This window comes from Tursiops truncatus, chromosome 4, assembly GCF_011762595.2.
Source record: "Tursiops truncatus isolate mTurTru1 chromosome 4, mTurTru1.mat.Y, whole genome shotgun sequence".
NCBI classification, from domain to species: domain Eukaryota; kingdom Metazoa; phylum Chordata; class Mammalia; order Artiodactyla; family Delphinidae; genus Tursiops; species Tursiops truncatus.
Genome location: NC_047037.1, coordinates 142,802,169 through 142,820,136, shown reverse-complemented (window position 1 = coordinate 142,820,136; position 17,968 = coordinate 142,802,169). Strand labels below are relative to the sequence as shown.

The 17,968-nt window shown below is 54.3% G+C and overlaps 1 protein-coding gene across 9 annotated transcripts in view; it reads right to left on the bottom strand.

Moving 5' to 3' along the window:
* The window catches only part of ADARB1 (adenosine deaminase RNA specific B1), a 115,995-nt gene extending 100,532 nt beyond the window's left edge, over positions 1-15,463 (bottom strand). For 4 of the 9 annotated variants that reach the window (XM_073804585.1, XM_073804582.1, XM_073804583.1 and 1 more), the window contains exon 1: positions 15,275-15,461. The gene's annotated coding sequence lies outside the window, so the exon portion shown is untranslated. Of the gene's footprint in view, positions 1-15,274 lie in introns of all 9 variants that reach the window. The other 5 variants (XM_033856239.2, XM_033856238.2, XM_033856241.2 and 2 more) reach the window with 2 other exon arrangements.
* Positions 15,464-17,968: the final 2,505 nt, after the last annotated feature.

Here is a 17,968-nt window from a genome sequence, read left to right as displayed (position 1 = left end):
GGTGCAAAAATTAGAAAGGAAGAGGCATTGCTTGCACGACGTGATCCTCTCCCCAGGACGAGGTGGGGACACAGTCCACACGCAAAACTCCACAGCTGGTACCCGACAATGACAAGCAAGAGGAAACGACACCTTCTGAAGGAGGAATTTAGGCAAGGATACAAGTGGCATTTCTGGTCGCTGAGCAAAGGGCAGACCAGACCGTGCAGTGACCGAGGCAACTGTCTAGCCAACAGGAAAAAATATTAGATCCTGGCCTCAAACTGTATAGAAACAGACTTCACACAGATTAATAGGCTAAATGTGGAAAACAGAATATAAAACTGCTGAAAGAAATTAAGGAGGAATGACTCCCGACATAGGAAAGTGTTCTTAGACAGGACTCAAAACCCAAGTCGTAAAGGAAAAGACTGATAAATCTGAATATATAAAAATTTTAAATTTCTCTCTGGAAAAAAATAATAACATCAAAAGACCAAGGACACCTAGGAAAGCCCCCGTAGCCATGTGCGAGGTCCTGCGCCTCTGGTCACAGCGCCTCTTCCCACCGGGTCCAGGAGATTCTCATGCCCTTTGGAAGAACCGTGCCCTCCGCGCCACGGGTGCAGGACGCCTGTCTCCAGAATGCTCCACACCGGGGCTCGAGATGGCCAGAATTCCAGTGAGAAGGCAAGAGAGTGCTTCTCCCTGGAACGCTGAACCCTCCCTCCGAGGCAGAGTCCAGGAGAGCTCAGACGGCGGCGGCGGGGTGGGGACAGTGGACAGCGGCGCAGAATTCCCACGTAGCCCCCACCCAGCTTCTCCTAAGGGTCACATCTTTTTTTTTTTTTAACATCTTTATTGGGGTATAATTGCTTTACAATGGTGTGTTAGTTTCTGCTTTATAACAGAGTGAATCAGTTATACATATACATATGTCCCCATATCTCCTCCCTCTTGCGCCTCCCTCCCTCCCACCCTCCCTATCCCACCCCTCCAGGCGGTCACAAAGCACCCAGCTGACATCCCTGGGCTATGCGGCTGCTTCCCACTAGCTATCTACCTGTGGCATCACTGAACAATGATCAAAGTCAGGACAATACCATGAGCTCCACTACCGCAATCTCACCTGTTTTCCCACTAACATCCTCTCTGCCCCAGGACCCCCTCGAAAGCCCATACTGCATTTCGCTGGCGTGTCTCCTTAGGCCCCTCCAAGCCCGTCTCTCGGGACGTGGAGGGCGAAGAGCCCTGGCCAGGTGTTTTTGGGACACCCTCTCCCGGGGTCTGCCTGCCGCTTCCTCGTGCCTACGCTGTGCCCATGCCCATGTCGGGGAGAAGCTATGAAGCTATGAAGCTATGACTGCGACCTGTCTTATCACATCGATCTCCTGGGTGAGGTGGTGTCTGCTGGCTTTCTCCACTCTAAAGTTACTACTTTTCCCTTTTCAATAAATAAGTGACTTGGGGAAGAGATAACTCTGAGACTAGAAAAATATCCTGTTTCTCCTCAAACGTTCATTCACTAACTTAGCGCCAGTCCTGGGTCCCGCCTAAGTAACTATCGCCCTGGGGTCGGCCTCACGGTGATCGCCTATTTCCTCCTTCCTTCGCGTTGAGTAACCGGGATTCTTTGGCTCCCCTTCTCCCTGCTTACTGATCGTTATTCATGTATATCAGCAGAGTGATGGACGTTTACTTTATTCTACGGATTACAAGCCAACACCATCGTCCCCCAAGTCCTTGCTCAGAGCCACCAGCTCTGACCCTCTCCCCGCCCACGTGGCCCCGTCCTTTCTGAGCTCTTCCCTGTACCATGAGGGGGTCCAGTCGCATCTTCTTGGAGGACCCCTTCTTCTCTGCTCAGAGAAAGCACTTGGGTGTCCTCGGGGGACTGGGTAAGGAGCTGTGCGGCCTAAGCACCAACATCTGTGTCTCTGCACCGTCTGGCATACGGACAAATACTCAAAACTTCGGTGCACACTGACACCTGGCTCCAGTCCAGTGCCCGGGCTCCTCTGTCCCCTCCCCTCGTCTGCAACTTCTTCCCACCACACACTCACTGTTCCATCCTTATGAACACGTCCGCAACGCAACCTTACCCCCCGGAGAAACAGACAGTTTCTGGGCAGTACTGTGTGCAGCCCTTTCTGTCTGTGGCTTTACAGAATCTAGAAAAGTACTGTTTTCCAACACCCAGCTGATTCTTCTCTTGCCCACCCCACCCCTGCTGTAGCTCTGTTATTGTTCTGTCCCATACTGAGCTTTGGTTCTGTCTCTATCCCATTCTGGGTCTCCCCAGTCCTGGTTGAGGTTCATGGATTTTGTTCTGGGGTCCACGGTTCCCAGAGTCGGGCTGTACTGAGACGTCCACTCAGAGAAGCCCCACGCCCACCTCTCCAGCCACCTGTGCCCCCCTCTCCTTTCCAGCGCCCCACCACCGCCCCTGCAGGGCCCAATCCCTTTCGTCCTTGATCTTCCTTCCTGTTTTCCTTTTGCATGGAGGCACAGATATGCGTGTTTTCTCATGTGAAGGGAGCTCACTCGACACCCTCTGGCACTCAGCCCTGCTCCCTTCCCGCATGTTCTGGAAATCGCCAGAGACCCACCCCTCCACACGGCTCGTTGTGACGTGGTCACCCAGAGTCGATCCACCCGCCCCTGACTGGACATTTAGGTCACTTCCATCTGTGTTTTCATCTTGTTGGAGGCGTGTCCTCAGGCTGAATCCCTAGCAGGGAACGGCAGGGGCAAAGCATTGAGCACATGGAGTTTGCAGGCTGAGTGTGGTTTTTAACACGCCTAATAGTTCTTCGTTGACTTCCTCTGATGAGTGAAAGGAAAAACCAAATACTGGGGAAGAGTTCCTCTGTCCTATACTGAGCACAGAGGGCGTCACCACTAGAAACCCTGGTCGCCTGTGCTGGACCTCAGGTCCACGGTATTTCATCCCGCAAGTAACAGGTCCACACTATTCAAGACATGCAGGGCACGTCGCGGAGACAGACCTGAGAGCGTGCCCAGGGGTCCCACGAGCAGCTGTGCTGTCAGTGTCACACATGCCGTCACTCTAAGCCCCACTCCAAGCTCCTGTCCACAGAGATGTGCTCGCTCACACTCAGAGCAGCACTTGTCACAGAGGCAAAAAGCAGAAACGATCCAAACGCCCGTCCCTGGCGAAGAGCTAAAACAGGCGTGTGACCCCCACTCAACAGAGTCCTAGTCAGCAACTGAAAGGAACAAACTGATAGGGATGGAAGAGGATAATCAAATCGCTCAGAAATGCCATTGGGGGATTGTAGACAGACAGGGAACTTTAGGGGGCTTTGGGAGACAACAGTAAGTTAACGATCAGTCAAGAAAGCAGGTTTGCTCAACCACAAAACCATGTAACAGAAGCGTGAGCCGTGCCTCAAAACAATAAAACAATGGTGGCATGAGACCCACATGCTGCCCAACAAGCTCAGCAAGTTAATGGCCCCAGTAAGCTAATGACCCCTAAGACATGCTCTCTGCACACATAAAAAACAGTAATTTATGGAAAGGTGACATTTCAGACCCGCATTGTACTGAGACCTGAAACAATTTTTCCATCGCACCATGACAGTCCTGGCTCGACCATGTAGAGACAAGAAAACTCCCCAGTGCCACCTGGAGGAGGAGCTGATGATGGAAGCGTGACGTTTACTCAAGAATGAGGAAGAAGGTGGTCTTTTCCCCCTCCCACTTTTCCTTTGATTATAAAACTGTAGCCCACTAAGTTCTCGGGCCACGGCACCCTCACGCCCACCCGCCTGTGAGACTCACAAGTGTCCTCTTCTAATAAATCGCTTCTTATCTATCACTTTGCCTCTCGCTGAATTCTCTCTGCGCTGAGACATAAAGAACTGAAGCTCCTCGGAGCCTCCCCCAAAAACACCACCTAGCGGTTTCAAACCTACGGATCCACCGTACAGCACGGGCGAACCCCAAAAACATCATGCGAGGTGAAGGAAGCCTGACTCAACAGGCTGCATGCTGCACGATTCCATTTACATGAAGTGCCTAGAAAAGGCAACTCCAGAGAAACAGAAAGCAGATCGGCGGCTGCCAGTGGCTGGAGGTGGAATGGGAATTTGCCACAAGCACACACAAGGAGCATTTTGGGGTGATGGAAACGTTTAAACCTGGACTGTGGTAACAGCTGCACAGCTTAGAAATGCACAAAAATCGCTGACTTCTCTACTTACTGAGGGTGAATCTCATGGTAGCTTCTTGAGCAAGAGAAAACAAAGCTTCCCCCAGTGCCCGCCCCAGCTGCACTTCCTGCCCACATCTTCCCGGGCACTCGAAGAGGGCGCTCGGACCGCGGACTGACCGTCCGCACTATCTGTATAGTCTCCCTCCACCACCAGTGAGGCTGGGCAGGCACCTGGGCGGGGGGGGGGGGGGGGGGGGGGGGGTCTCCCTGTGAAAAGCACACGCCTGCCGTGGACAGGGCCGCGGGCACGTAGCACGGCTCCCTCGCAGCAGAGCTCTGCCCCACGAGTCCAAATCCAGCACACCTTTCCCGGGCTGCGGCGTGGCTCAAAGTCTTGACTAACTACAGGCAAAGCCCTCCCGTTCCTATAGCAAGGCTTCCGGTGAGAAACGCTGAAATTCATCAAGTCCGGCTCCTTCCTACCCGTGCCGCGCACGCCCAGGGCAGATCGCTGAGGGAGAATGTAAGGGGCGCTGGGCTGGTTTACACAATACCTGCCCTTCCTTTGGAAACATCATCAATACCCTCGGTTTCATTAGAGGATAAAATTAAAGAACAGAAAGCGTCGCTGTGCAATGATCAAATACGTCTCTCATTCATGTGCACGTGGGTGAAAACCATCTCCTACGTGACACCAGTAAAATACAAAGAGGAAAAACCCCAGAGTAGGCGCCACAAGATGTGGATTTAAGCCTGGTCTGCACGTGGCTGACACCGGACCACTCATTCAGGACCACAAGCCAGCGGTCCTGACACAGAGGAGGTCATCTTACCACTTCTAAAAACCGGCTGACACTTGATGGAAAAGGTTTTTTTCCATAGGATTTCATTGATGGTCAAATCTAAGTTGAACCCTGTGGCCCTAAATTCTCGCAGCTCTGACATCCTACAGGTCATTCCTACAAACTCCGCATCTTCCTGGATTAGGGTGTCAGCCTCAACCCCCGTACCAGCTTCTACCTGCAGCGAGTGAGTCTTCACTATTTACTGCCTATGCTGCTACTGCCCTGGAACTGTTCATTTAAAAAATCACTACACGAGGATCTGTAAACGTTCAGATAGCGTTTTAATGAAAATGAAGTTTTAATGTATTAAGAAAGAAAGGATAATCCTCTAAGGTATCCCGCCAGAAGAACACTGTATCATGACAGGCACGTGACCTAACACAGACGACCAACTCAGAACAGTGACTCCTTTTAACTACTATTCTGGGTAGATTCCTATTCTGAAAAGGAATCAACTTCAAAATGATCAAGACGAATAAATGTGCATTTGATGTAATTAATTTCATTCACACCTAGAAGAGAGCAGACATGACAGGCCACACCACTGCTATTTAAACTGTGGCCCGAGCACCTAAGCCTCTGGACCTACACCTCCATAGACGGACGTCAAGCTGTTCGTGCTCAGGCTACAGCAGGCGAGTGTCTGCGTGAACTATGCTTTCCAGCCTCCTTCACGGAGCGCTCAGGGGTTGCATTTGTGGAGGCCCAGCCGCCACCCGCCCCTTCTTGGGCATATGTCCCTGGGTGAGTTGCCCTTCCTAAGGCAGAAGCCAGAAATCCAGTCCCCTGTCCTCGCGCTGCCACAGCACGCGGACAAGGCAGGCTGTGCCCACCTGACACCTACAAAACCTCACCCCCAAGCAAAGGAGCCTGAGCAGGTGCCAGGACGGCGCTGAGAGAAGGGAGCTGGGCACCGGGAGGCGACGGCGGCCCACCGGGAACTGCGAACCGTGCCGTCTCTCGGCCCCACGCGGGTGATGAGAAGCTGCCCTACGTCCTTGAGCAAACTCCTTCCTCAGGGAGATCACTCACCCTAAGCGAGGGAAGACTTGGAGCGGCAGGGAACTTGGGCTGCTGGCAACCAGAACGAGAAAAGAAACCGGACTTGTGAGCACGGCCCGTGAGAAGAGGCTCAAACACAAAGCAACTTTGAACCGTACTCTCCCACCTGCCCAACGTGTGTGTTAACGCCCTCAGTTTCTAACGCTTCCCGGACACGAGAGGGCTGATGAAATAGTACCTACTACTGCGTTACCTTTACTCGTTTCTGACAAGCTCAAGACCTGCAAACCCAATTTAATTCAACATTTAACACAGGCTCGTCCCCTAAGAGTAAGAAACCAGAGAAAGGGATCAGTCGGGCTCCCCGGGGTCTGGTGTTTTCTCACTAAGCCAGAGCCCATTACTCTACCCCCTGGCCCCGCCTGCTGGCCCACCTTGCTCCCCTCTTCCGGGAAAGCTGCGGGTCCAGAGGGAGGTGACAGGACACCTTGCGCCGAGGCCAGCCTCTTGTGCACCCAAAGCCGCCGCCGTGACCGGCACCGCGTGCTTTTCACACAGGGCTGCTCGGAGGTTAAATATTTGTTGACATCTGACTGAATGACCCTCGAAGCACTGAGAATTTGTTTTTCGACTCCTATGTACAACAGTCCTCTAGAAATGGAGTGACCTTGGACATCACCAACTAGACCACCCCCTTCACACTCGAGGACCCTGCAGCGGACAGCCCACCAGGTCAGAGTTGGGCTGGGACAAAGGGCCCAGTGCCCCAATTTCCAGCCAACTCTTCTGTTGGCTCCCCTACCAAACAGCTGTGAAGCTACGTTCCTTCCAATGTTTAAATCCTTTTATTGTATTTGGCTGCTTTTCTGACGCCTTCTGGAATTATTCAAAGTATTCTCACTTTCCCCAAGACGTAGTTATGAATATTACTTCTCTGCAACAGGTACTGTTATTTCTTAAGACAACGCGTTTCAATTACATGTCACCTAAAAGCGGTTAACAGAACAGAGCTGTCTTTTTTTTTCAACTTGAGGACTCTCTGTTTTCAACAGATTAATTTGCTATACTGCACTTTATAGTTTTAGAGCAATTCTGAATGTTTTGTAAATGTTTCTGTTCTACAGAGAAAAGCACAGAAATCTGGAGATATCGCAGACATATGGGGCGTAAATCTATGACTGATTCACCAAGTACAATAGGGGTGGGGGGAGGGGTGCAGTAGCTCAGGCAGAAAAGACGCATTTTCAGAGGCAAGCAGCCTCAGTTCAGATTCTACTGCCTACATTAAAAGTAAGAAAGAGTTATTCATTCATTCAACAAACAGTGGTAAGTGCCTTCTACCTGCCAGTCGTTGTTCTGGGCCCTGAGGATAAAGACAGAACAAGATGCCTGCCTTCCTGAGGCTTCCACTCTGCCAGGCAGGCTGACGAAAGGGAGGGAGTGGTAGGTACAGAGGGCAGATGAACAGAACGGACAACAGGGCACCCGGTGGGGGGAGGGGAGGGTACGGAGGAGTGCAGCCCGCCAGAAAGCCGGAGGTGAGGCCCCAGGGCTGGGGGGGGGCGCGGCCAGAGGGGCGGCGGCAGAGGACAGCTCTGAGATGAGGGCAGGTGCAGGGCTCTCATCGATCCTCCAGTTAAGGCCTGGGCCTGGACAGACGGCAGCGGGGGGAGGCTGTGGGCAGCCGCTCAGGTGAGCCAGGTAAGAAGGGGGTGAGGATGGCTGCACGAGGCGGAGCCCTAAGGTTGTCATCGTGAACTAGACCAAGCGGATCCCACCACGGCTGGCACGCAGCGAGGTCTTGACCAAGGTCAGCTAGATATCATCCCACTTTCCCAGGAGGGTACTGAACCTCTTCTGTCAGTCCTGATCTGAAAAGCAGGCACAAGGCAGCGTCTGCCGTGAGGACGGCGAGGAATGCCGGACGGAAGCGAATCCCGCCCAACAGAAGCTAAGCACACGTGTGCCCGCGCTTCACAAACAACACATGATGTATCTGACAGACCACACCTAAGCATATAGCAAAATAAACACCCTGCACACCACACGCCGGGGGATAAGGATCCCCACCTCAGACCCCTCTGGTCTCAGCAGCCACAGCTCGAAGAGCCCTTCTTAACCCTCCAGGCCCCCCATCTCCTGGACCCCACCCGTCAGCCCACACCTCTGCTCTCTCCTCCCGGCCGCCCGGCACGGCTCCGACCAGGCTCTGTCCTCCGCCAGGGCCTCCCATCTCACTCCGGGGCCCCTCATCCCCTCGCTGCCAGCCCTTCCTGGGCCCAGGAGAGCCCGCACAGCTGGCATCCCCACGGATGCCCCGACAGAGGCCACTCCAATAAGCGGCCTCCACGTTGGCTCAGTACGTGGGCGCCCCGCCTGGCCGGGCCGCCCTGAGGGAAGGCTGGCTCCCCGGGGCAGAGACCTCTCCCGCCTCCCGCATCCGGCCAGGGAAGGCCCTCAGCCAAACCTGTCCACATCCACGCGGGGCAGGGGCACGTGATCAGGCAGAGCAGTGGGAACCAGCTCCCCCCAGCCCACCGCGCGGCTGGAGCGCAAGGGGTCGGGGGCCCCGTGCGCTTCATCCTGCTGGCTCCATTACAGAGAAGGCTGATGGTTCGGAACTCCAAACCCGAAAAAAAAAAACAAATAACCACAAGCAGTATGAACTGGCATGCAGGGCAGATGCTTTACCATTTTACCAGGCAACCAGAAGCCAGCGCCGCGGTCCCCATGGGGCTTAAGCCTGCAGGGCCCAAAGCAACACCGCCCGCCTCCCAGGAGGTGGGGGCAGCCGTCCTGGATGCAAAACTGGCATTTCCCTCCAGAGCTTTAAGACAAGGAAGCACTAACCAGGAGCCAAGTCTGCTTAGTCCTCTGAGTAGCACTAAATTTGGTGAATAAGGGTGCCAACTCCTAGTGAAGCTGATGATACGTCTAGAGACAAGTGAGGTTTTTTTAGATAAAGAAAAACGCTATTTCCACACGCATCTTTCTGTAAGGCTGCCCCAAGGTGTGTTTAGCACCAGAAGCTAATAAGAAACTAGATCCTAAGTCCTACAGCACAATTCCCAAGTTTCCTGGACTGAGCACAAAATTATATTTTATTTTATGCCCTCCTTTCAGAGGGGCAGCATGTCTCTTGGAAATACTTTGGAAGTGCATCGAGGCCCCGTGCACGGAAGTCCTGCCTCGCTCCTGCCTCCGGCCACCCCTCTCACCGTCCCAAGGACTGTGCCCCTGCAACTGTCCCTTCCCAGCGCACTGGAAATCTGTCCTTCTCCACGGGATCATCCCTGTCAGCCCAAAACATATGACAATCACTCTCATTTAAAAATCAAAAATAAAAACTCCCTTGAGTCCACAACCCTCCGGCTTCTGTCCCGTTACCCTGTCCTCCTCCAGAGGATCCTCCACGCTCGATGCTCTCCACCCCTCCCTCCACCCAGCCCTCCCCACCGCAAGGCCACCCGCCTCTTATCAAATCCAGGGCCCTCCCCCTCTTGTGGACCGCCTGCCCAAAGCCCCCGGGCTCAGGCTGCACCCTCCTGCTCTTCTGTGTGGACACCCACAGCCCAGCCTACGGTCTCACACGTCAGCAGTTACACAGATGACCCCCAAATTTACATATCTGGCCCCAACCTCTTCTTGAGCCAAAGGAAGCCCTCTTAAGCACCATTAGAGAAGTACTATTTTAGGCCCTTTACATTAGCTCAGCTATCGACCCACCGACCCCAGAAGACCAGGTCCTGCTCCTCCTCCCAATTTACCGGAGAGAAAACTGAAGCCCGGGAGGATCAAAGCGCGCAAGCTCACACGCCTGGTGCGCACAGGACAGAGACCCACCCGTGGGCCCGCCTCCCCACCTCACAGCCTCGCCAGCCTGCTCCTCAGCCAGCGACCTGGGGGTCGCTCTGGGCTGTCCCATCTTGCAGAGACTACTGGCAATCCCGATGGGCCGCCTGCAAAACACACCGCAGTGCCTCAGTTCTAAGACCCGCGTTTTCCCACATCTTCACGACTCTGAAATCGGGCAGGAGCTCTGAGTAGTCAAACTCAGCTGTCCCTCTAGGAGGCGTGACTGACAGGGCAATGTGACCCATCAACAGGTCAGTCCACAAATCCTTTAAGGACCGGAAACCTCTCCTTAACACCTGCCGGTAAGATCGAGAAAGCGTCCAAACTCGCGGATCGTGTATCCACAGCTTGGACGCGTCCCAGAGACAGCAGTGGCGCAGTCGTGAGAAATGCCACCTCGGCAAGGGCGGGTGACAGCATAGCGGACCATGCCATGGGGCTGATTTGGAGGAACCAAATTCTAAAGGTGAAGACATTTTATCATTACTTTATTTCACTCACATTTTCCTTTTTCATGAAAGCACAAGGCTGGCATGATTTTAAAAGTCTATATGCTTAAAGTCTAAGCGCTCTTTCATAAATGACACCTAAGTGAGCGGAAAGCATTGTGTCACAGGCAAACTGGCAACATTTTCCTGTTAACAGTACAAAAACTAATGCTGCAACTTACAGACGAAGCGGGATCTGATCTCCCCACGCCTGCCCTGGTGCCAGGCCTCGGCGGGCCACCGTGGGCTCCTGATGCTCCCCTTCTGCCTAGGGCAGGGGAGGGGGAGAGTCCCTGCGGCGCGGACACTCAGGGCAGTACTCCCTCTGCCACTTATCTGTGGCCTCTCTGCACCTAGCTTTACCCACATATAAGGCAGGAGACTAAGAGTCATGCCTGCCTTATAGACAATCATGAGATTTTAATTAATGTATGTGGAGCACTTAAATGGCCTGGCACACCACGAGCTCCCGACAAACAGTAGCTGCGTAACAGCTGGAGTGATTCTTTTCAAAGAGGAATCAGATCATGTCATTCTGTTGTCCAAAACTCTAAAGTCAACCAGGAAGGCAGGCAGGCAGGTAGGCAGCCCTCGTAAGGCTGAGATCACCATCTAAGTTCCATACCCCAGCAGGCTGCTCCCAAAAGCGGCAGCCCTCCAGCCTCTGGGCTCACTCCCTGCCACCCTCCGTCCCACCCCTAGGCCACACTGGGCTCTGGGCTATTATCAGCCCAGGACAGGAAGCTTGGACCCTGGGCCTGAGGCTGTGACTTTTAATAAAGTCAGGTGGCGCCCAGCTCCCTCAGACCTCCCGGCCTGCTAGATTGATTTGCCCCTGCTGGGACTTAGGACTTTTTTTTTTTTTATATTGGAGTATAGTTGAGTACAGCAAAGAGATTCATTCATACATATACACATATCTATTCTGTTTTATATTCTTTTCCCATACAGGTTATTGCAGAATATTGAGGAGAGTTCCCTGTGCTCTACAGTAGGTCCTTGTTGCTTATCTATTTTATCCATAGTAGTGTCTATACATTAATCCCCAAGTCCTAATTTATCCCTCCCCCCCCCCCACCTTTCCCCTTCGGTATCCATAAGTTTGTTTTCTATGTCTATGGGTCTATTTCTGTTTTGGAAATAAGCTCATTTGTATCTTTTTTTTTTTTTTTTTTAGATTCCACATACAAGCAATACCATATGATATTTGTCTTTCTTGGACTTCACTTAGTGTGATAACCTCTAGGTCCGTCCATGTTGCTGCAAATGGCATGATTTCATTCTTTTCATGGCTGAGTGGTATCCCATTGTGCATATGTACCACATCTGCTTTATCCATTCATCTGTCGATGGACACTGGGGTACATGTATCTTTTCAAATTATGGTTTTCTCTGGCCAGCACTTAGGACTTTAGCTGGGGTTTATGATCCTCATCTCCCCCATAATGTGAACCCCCAGAGGGCAGGAACTACCCTGGCTGTGTTCACTCCCGCCTCCAGCACCTAGAACAGTACCTGGCACATGGCAAATACCAATACCTGTGGGGCGACCACATGAGCGAAACAAGTCTGCCCTAGATGCGAGCAGTGTCACTGCACTTCCCATAAAAATACCAGGCCCCTCCGAGCTGCTTCCCCCCACCCCAGTCTCTGCCCGTCTTCACATTTTAAATCCACCACAAAGACACACTGAAAAACAAAGTCGTTTTCTGGCGCACTCCTAGAACGCTGTACACACATACAGGAGGGGAGCAGCCGGCAGTACTAATGAGACCACCAAAACACTGTGATAATTTGGTCCTAATGGCCTGGGACCAACTGTTGTCAAGCACGGCAGCAAGGCCAGGTGAATACCTCGGTCCACACTCCAAACGAAGCGTAACTCCAAAGAAAGGCACTCGAGGGACAAGGACATCGAAATGACTTTAACGTACAATCTTTAAACGAAAGTCTCCCTGTTTGCCTTTCCTACCTCACGTATTATGAACATACTTTCTAAAAGTTGATTTTTGTTTTGTTTTGTTTTGTTTTTAAACAGCAGCATTTCTATCACACCAAATTGTAGGTTTGGAAATCTGTGGTTTAGAAAATTGACACAAAAAGATCAAGTTTTCCAATAAAACTGGACCTCTCTAAGCTCTTCAGTTTCATACCAAGATTGACTCTTTTTTTTTTTGGCGCACCACGCAGCTTATAGGATCTTAGTTCCCGAACCAGGGATCGAACCCAGGGCCCCAGTAGTGAAAGCATCAAGTCCCAACCACTGGACCACCAGGGAATTCCCCTGACAATTCTTCTTAAACAAGTTTTTTATAGGCTGGTAAATGTATAACTTCACCTATTCATCTCCAAAATGTACTTTCTAACTATCTCCCACCTATTTAAATAAATTCCTTGGTACTAAGTACTTACATAGCTCATCAGAGAATTCAAGAGAATAAAACCCAGCACTTAAATAAAGCTTACAGCTAATGAATTCTGATGAGTAATAAAAAATGATCAGTGGGTTTTGCTTGTACCCATGTAGAAAAAAATATTCACTGCAGCACTGTTTCTTACAGCAAATATTTAAAACTATACTAAAACATATATATAACAGTGTATATATTTTGACTACTGCTGGGACAATACACAGTCAGCTGGTCACAGCAGTTACAGGGAACTGATCAGCTAGGGATGGAGGGACATGCGGTTTTCTTATGCGTTTGTACCTTTTGAGTGTACAGGGTGCACGCTTATACTTTCAAATCTATCAATAAAAATTTCAGTGGTACACGTTTTTAAATTTTATTTTTAAAATGTAATGCTGTAACAGTGTTTAATGAAACACACTGCCAGCTTCTGAACTTCTTTGAACTCTGCCTAATTTGTCCAGCACTGTATCCCAGGAGCCAAAAGCAGGGAGGGCCCAGCACAGCACGACATGGATTAAGTACTTCTGCCAAATGAATTCGTTTGCTTTGTGCATTCACCAGACAAATATAAATTTAAAAAATGTTCTTATTCCAATCTAAAAGCAGTTGAAATGCTTTTAAGACATGTAAATTCACAGAGGACTCAAGTAGCCTACAAGCCAAGAAGTTTTTTGTGGACGCCGTTATTCGCTAATTATCCTTTCTTCACCTCCCAGGACTGACCTCATGAGCACGCTGCATCTCGAGATACATGTGTCATCAATTTCTCAGAGCTGGACCAATTTTCTTTCCACCACTGCCCCCTGCAGAAAGGCCTCTTTTTTTTTCCCCTTCCAACTACAGCTTCAAATTTTGTTGAAGGTGTAGCTGGATATATTCAGTCCCAGGAACCTTCAGACATCAAACGGGGCACTGCTCACAGACAATGCTTTCCTTGCAGAGCCCGAGTGTGTGTCCCTGCCGTCACCTGGGCAGGGCAGGATCGCCAGACAGCTCAGTGAGTCTCAGCGATACTTATGAGCCCTGCTGTGGGTGACCCTGCGGAGGGGACCCTGTCCCTGGAGGGACCCTGCAAGCAGGGCAGCTAACTCCCACACCCAGGAGGAAGGGTACCAGCCAACCTCTGCATTTTCCTTCTCCCTTTCCCCTCAGGGAATCCCTCAGCAAAAAGGTAAAAGAATCCCAGCCTCAAAGAAAAGATGGCAATCAACAGACACTGCCCAGGACTGCTCTTAACACAACCCAGTGTTTCGGAAAATGCGGCTCTAGGTGACACCTTTCAAAGGAATAAAACATACGGTAAATTTAAGAGAGAACAAAGAGGATTAATTAACTATTTCTAATCGCAAAACTTACTGATCATCAACTGATCAGGGCACTAAGAGTAGAGAAGCAAGTCTGACACCAAGCCACTTTTCCTTATACTTCGAGGGCTGAAAGCGAACCACTATTAGAAAGTAACCTTATCAGAAGTAACAACGCAAACCAGCGGGCTAAAAATACGAAGTGCGAACCAAACACGGCGCCGCGGGTCTCCGACATATAAATAGGAATTAGAACACATTTTAGGTTCCCCAGCATGTCAACTGGGACTCCAACCCGTTTTAGCGTCAACAGCCCACTCTGACACCTTCCTCCAGACCCATTCACTACCCGGTAATTTTCCTACCGCAGATCTGAACACGTCAGAATTCACCTCGAGCCCCCAATCGCCCCAGACTGTTCCGGATCGCTCCAGACGCCCGGCACCCGCGGGAACTTCCCCGCCCCGGGACGCCCGCGGCGAAGAGCATCCCACGCGGACACTGCGCCCTCGGGAAGGGACGCGGGGCCGTCCCTGGCGCAGCCTCACAGTGGGCGCAGCCTCATCCTGGGGGTGCACTCTCCGCAGAGTAGGGCATCCCGCGCGGACACGGTGCCCTCCCGAAGGGGACGGGGGCGGGGGGGCCGTCCTGGGTGCTGCCTCGTGCCGGGGCGCAGCCTTCCCTCCCTAGGGCGCAGCGCATCCGGAGCAGAAGCGGCACTCCCGGGGAGAGGACAGTACTGTCCCCAGCGCAGGCTGCCTTCCCGGGGGCGCAGCCTCATCCCGAGGTGCAGCGTTCCCTCCCGGGGCGCAGCCTCCCCTTCATCCCCGGACTCCCCATACGCGCCCCGGGGCGCAGCTTCATCCCGGGGCGCAGCCTCGCTCTCCCGCGGCGCAGAGCATCCCGCGCAGATGCGCGGGGAGCAGACGCGGGGCCGTCCCGGGCGCAACCTCCCCTCGCCAGGCGGCCCGCAGCCCCTCCGGACAGCCCCTCCGGACAGCACTGGTCCCGCTCGAGCCGCGCGCCCGGCGCGGCCTCACCACCTGCCCGGCGGCGCTTACATAAACGCGGCCACGGCGCTGCCCGGCGCTGCCCCGCGCTGCTGGGCGGCGTGGTCGGGCCGCGGTACCAGAGCCTCGCCGCCCCCGCCACCCCCGCCACCCCCGCCGCCCCCGCCGCCCCCGCCGCCCCTGTCGCCCCGCCTCACCTCAGCTGCGGGCCGCTCCGCTCCGCGCCGCACCGAGCCTCGGACCGCGAGTCCGCGGAGCTCCGCTCGGCCGCCCGGGGCTGCGGCGCGCTGCCCGTGGCCTGGCGCGGCCCCGAGCGCGCCCCCGAGCGCGCCCCCGAGCGCGGCCAGACCGGCCGCCGCCTCAGCCACCGCCTCAGCCTCCACCCTCCGCCCTCGGTGTCGGCTCCGCCCTCCCCTCGCCCCCCGCCGCCGGCCGCGCGCACGCCGGGGAGCGGCGCCGCGACGCAGCACGGGCGCGCGCGCGCACCCTGCGCCGGGCTCTTCCTGCGGTCCGCTGGGGACGGGGAGCGGGGACGTGGATCCGGGACGGGGAGCCGGGGCGCAGAGAGCCATAGGGCGGGGTGGGGGGGTACCCGGCGGGGACCGCCCATGAGACCCCGCCGGCCGCCTGGGGCCCGCACAGCCCCCGCGCTGGAGGGCGCGCCGGGAGCGGGACGCGAAGGTGCGTCCGGCCTGTGCGGGGCCAGGTCGGGGCGTGTTGGGAGGAGAGGGTGGGGTCACGCCCCCAGGCCCCGAGGGGCGCCCTGGGTGAGAGCAGAAGCGAGTCCAGATGACCGGTTACGGTGGTGGTGGTGGGTCGGTGGGTTTGGTGGTGCAAGCATTCAGAGCCTCTGGGAGCCGTGCAGTAAGCAGACTCCTCTGTCTGTGTTCACTGGCTCTTCAGCGGTTGCACCGAGAACATCTACACACAGCATGAGAAGCGTCTGTGGAAATGCAACATCGAAGCCCAGAATAAGCAACTCGAGGCTGCGGTTCTACTCAGAACAGAAAATGGTTGGGTAGAGAAAACTAGTTCTTGAATGCACTTGGGGCGCTGGTGGTCCACCAGGCGGACTCAGGTGCAGATGGGGGTGACGGGCAGGCCCGGGGGTCCAGCTGCTCAGCGCCGGGGCCCCAAGACTGCTCTCCAAGGTCAAGTGAGGCTGCCGCCCTTCTCAGCTGTGGGGCCTGAGGCCGTCTCTCTGGACCGCTGCCTGTTTGCTCCAGTTTAAAATGGGGAAGAAAAGTCAAATAGAGGGGAAAGACCCCAGCCCAGCACTCCTTAATTGTTAGCTACTGCTGTTCTTCCCACAGTCATCGGACAGAATTGAGCATCCCTGAGAGTCCAGTGGCCTGGAGCATAAATAAACCACAGGGGAAAGTGCTGCAGCCGGCCAGTTACCTGCTTCAGGTTGCTATCTGATGGAAAGGAAAAACCCGCCTTTGGGGCCTGCCAGCTACCAGGCAAGCCCAGTGCCCTCCCTGAGGGCTAAATGCCAGTACAGGGTCCAAAGCAGGGCTTGTTGACAACACGGAAAAATCAAAGACTCCTGGGATGCCTTCTAGGGATTCATCCTATTTTTGTTAATAAACAAGAAGCGCCTGAGAACTTTATTTGTGTGTAACAAACCACCCCCGAACTAAGTGGCTTGAAGTTATCGTTTCTTTGCTCGTGATCCAGAAGGCCAGCAGCTGGGACGGCTCATCTCTGTGAACAGGGTGTGGCCATGTTAGCTGGGACTCGCAGGGGCCACTCCCACGGGCTGTGGCCAGGGCTGCTGCTTGCGCTGCCGTGGCTCGGTCAGCAGCGAGAGGGAAGGCACAAAGCTCGGCGCACAGGGCTCTTTCAGCCTCTGAACCGTGTTTACTAATGTCCTGTTGGCCAAAGCAAGGCAGGGGGCCCAGCCCTGAGTCGGTGGAGCGGCCTTGGCCCAGCCCGGTGACCTGCAGGGAAACACACGCCTGCCCTCCAGTTGCAGTGGGCTGTGTGCATCTTGGCAGCGGTGGAGAGAGCGGTGCCGCCGTGACCGTGGCCTTCACGTTGCTCCAGCTGGCTGGCTGGCCTCTTGGCACCTTTGGAGATGGCCAGGAGCCTGGGATTGCCCCTGGCTGTTGTACTCCACCTCCTCAGATGCCATCGTCTCCAGGGACAGGTTTATCGTGGCGTTCTTCTCCCTGACCATTCCCCTGTGCGCCACAGGAACGGCTCACAGAGCGTGCCTCTTCGTACTGATGTGCGAGCCATTTCCAGGCACCCGGGGCCGAGACATGGGACGTACCAGACAGGGAGGGTCATGGAGGCACCTGAGAGCTTAAGGTCCCTGATGCGGGATCCTGCAGCCTGCTGAGGAAAGCCCGTCCTTCCCCCTGTTCACCATCAGGGTCAGACCCGTGGACGCCCAGAAGGGGCGCCGGGTCTCCACAGAGGTGCTGGCAGCTGCGACCACACGGTCTTCAGTGCAAAGGGCAGCACGAGGCCTGAGCCCCCGCCCCGCCCCGCAGACCCCGTTCTGTTGTTTACCTCACTCGTGCAAACTGTGAAAATGAAATAGCACTTCGGTGTCCAGGAGAAGATGATGCCCAAAAGCTCAGCTGTAGGGATCTAGCTGGTCCCCTCTCTGCCCCAGGGATGGGGTGATAGAATCTACCTGAGTGCGTGAAACTCCACCTGCCGGGAGCCCTGGCCGCACAGCACCGATCCACCTCTCCCCTTCTTCCTCCAGCTGAACCAGATGGCGTGACCACGTCACTGTAGCCCACAGGCAGGAGGACTCACGACAGGCACTGCATCCGGGACAGAATGGTGCAGAAGGGCTTGTAATGGTCTGAGGACGAAGACCTCGCCCACTCAGGAGCGGGGGTGTGAACTGGTTTCAGCCTGCAGCTCGGGCC